Source organism: Oncorhynchus keta, unplaced genomic scaffold (genome assembly GCF_023373465.1).
Source record: "Oncorhynchus keta strain PuntledgeMale-10-30-2019 unplaced genomic scaffold, Oket_V2 Un_contig_5411_pilon_pilon, whole genome shotgun sequence".
In the NCBI taxonomy this organism is placed as follows: Eukaryota; Metazoa; Chordata; class Actinopteri; order Salmoniformes; family Salmonidae; genus Oncorhynchus; species Oncorhynchus keta.
The window spans coordinates 1-2,949 of record NW_026288273.1 but is presented as its reverse complement, the minus strand read 5'-3'; the positions used below and the strand labels follow the sequence as shown (position 1 = coordinate 2,949).

At 47.7% G+C, this 2,949-nt stretch overlaps 1 long non-coding RNA gene across 1 annotated transcript; it reads right to left on the bottom strand.

Annotated features, from left to right (window-relative positions):
• Positions 1–683: 683 nt before the first annotated feature.
• Positions 684–2,932, bottom strand: LOC127925302 (uncharacterized). Its single transcript, XR_008120433.1, has 4 exons — positions 2,858–2,932; positions 2,145–2,806; positions 884–1,330; positions 684–728 (listed from the first exon to the last, which is right to left on the bottom strand). It is a non-coding gene; the product is annotated as an uncharacterized LOC127925302 (long non-coding RNA).
• Positions 2,933–2,949: the final 17 nt, after the last annotated feature.

Here is a 2,949-nt window from a genome sequence, read left to right as displayed (position 1 = left end):
GATATACAGACCTGGTAATATTTAGAATCACATATAATAGTAGAATCCATAGATATACACGAGAATCACACACACGTAGAATCACAATACACGTAGAATCACAATACACGTAGAATCACAATACACGTAGAATCACAATATGTAGAATCACAATACACGTAGAATCACAATACACGTAGAATCACAATACATGTAGAATCACAATACACGTAGAATCACAATACACGTAGAATCACAATACACGTAGAATCACAATACACATAGAATCACAATACATGTAGAATCACAATACATGAATTACTGGTCTCATCCCTCAGTCTGAAGTGCAGTGTCTCTGGAGGCAAACGTAGCAGTAAAACAAAAAGCGGCAAACTGTATGCAGTGTGCGTGCGTGTGTGTGTGCGTGTGTGTGTGTGCGCGTGGGTGTGCGCGTGTGTGCGCGTGTGTGCGTGTGTGTGCGTGTGTGTGTGTGTGTGTGTGTGCTCAGGAGGTGTGTGTCCATGACCACCTGGCAGTGCGTGTGTGTGGCGAGATGCTAAAGGACCCGTCAGCTCCCGAAGTCCGCTCTTCGCCAAAGTCCGAACAGTCCGGGAGCTCAGTGCTGATGGCAACACAACTAGAGACCTGGTGACCCTGTTACAACAAGTTACTCAGGTACATTGAACGGGTACTACTGACAACAACACCTGGTGACCCTGTTACAACACCTGGTGACCCTGTTACAACACCTGGTGACCCTGTTTACAAACAAGTTACTTCAGGTACAGTACTGACAACAACACCTGGTGACCCTGTTACAACACCTGGTGACCCTGTTACAACACTGCTGCACCTGGTGACCCTGTTACAACAAGTTACTCAGGCACAGTACTGACAACAACACCTGGTGACCCTGTTACAACACCTGGTGACCCTGTTACAACACAACACCTGGTGACCCTGTTACAACACCTGGTGACCCTGTTACAACACCTGGTGACCCTGTTACAACACCTGGTGACCCTGTTACAACAAGTTACTCAGGTACAGTACTGACAACAACACCTGGTGACCCTGTTACAACACCTGGTGACCCTGTTACAACAAGTTACTCAGGTACAGTACTGACAACAACACCTGGTGACCCTGTTACAACACCTGGTGACCCTGTTACAACAAGTTACTCAGGTACAGTACTGACAACAACACCTGGTGACCCTGTTACAACACCTGGTGACCCTGTTACAACAAGTTACTCAGGTACAGTACTGACAACAACACCTGGTGACCCTGTTACAACACCTGGTGACCCTGTTACAACAAGTTACTCAGGTACAGTACTGACAACAACCTGGTGACCCTGTTACAACACCTGGTGACCCTGTTACAACAAGTTACCAGGTACAGTACAAACACCTGGTGACCCTGTTACAACACCTGGTGACCCTGTTACAACAAGTTACAGGTACCTGACAACAACACCTGGTGACCCTGTTACAACACCTGGTGACCCTGTTACAACACCTGGTGACCCTGGTGACCCTGTTACAACACCTGGTGACCCTGTTACAACACCTGGTGACCCTGTTACAACAAGTTACTCAGGTACAGTCTGACAACAACACCTGGTGACCCTGTTACAACACCTGGTGACCCTGTTACAACACAACACCTGGTGACCCTGTTACACAAGTTACTCAGGTACAGTACTGACAACACCTGGTGACCCTGTTACAACACCTGGTGACCAGGTGGTGACCTGTTACAGCACTGACAACAACACCTGGTGACCCTGTTACAACACCTGGTGACCCTGTTACAACACACAACAAAACACCTGGTGACCTGTTACAACACCTGGTGACCCTGTTACAACACCTGGTGACCCTGTTACAACAAGTTACCAGGTACAGTACTGACAACAACACCTGGTGACACTGTTACAACACCAGGTGACCTCTGTTACAACACCTGGTGACCTGTTACAACACCTGGTGACACTGTTACAACAAGATTACTCAGGGGTACAGTACTGACAGCAACACCTGGTGACCCTGTTACAACACCTGGTGACCCTGTTACAACCGCACAACACCTGGTGACCCTGTTACAACAAGTTACTCGGGTACAGTACTGACAACAAGCACCTGGTGACCTGTTACAACACCTGGTGACCCTGTTACAACACCTGGTGACCCTGTTACAACAAGTTACTCAGGTACAGTACTGACAACAACACCTGGTGACCCTGTTACAACACCTGGTGACCCTGTTACAACAAGTTACTCAGGTACAGTACTGACAACAACACCTGGTGACCCTGTTACAACACCTGGTGACCCTGTTACAACACCTGGTGACCCTGTTACAACACCTGGTGACCCTGTTACAACACCTGGTGACCCTGTTACAACAAGTTACTCAGGTACAGTACTGACAACAACACCTGGTGACCCTGTTACAACACCTGGTGACCCTGTTACAACAAGTTACTCAGGTACAGTACTGACAACAACACCTGGTGACCCTGTTACAACACCTGGTGACCCTGTTACAACACCTGGTGACCCTGTTACAACAAGTTACTCAGGTACAGTACTGACAACAACACCTGGTGACCCTGTTACAACACCTGGTGACCCTGTTACAACAAGTTACTCAGGTACAGTACTGACAACAACACCTGGTGACCCTGTTACAACACCTGGTGACCCTGTTACAACAAGTTACTCAGGTACAGTACTGACAACAACACCTGGTGACCCTGTTACAACACCTGGTGACCCTGTTACAACAAGTTACTCAGGTACAGTACTGACAACAACACCTGGTGACCCTGTTACAACAAGTTACTCAGGTACAGTACTGACAACAACACCTGGTGACCCTGTTACAACACCTGGTGACCCTGTTACAACAAGTTACTCAGGTACAGTACTGACAACAACACCTGGTGACCCTGTTACAACA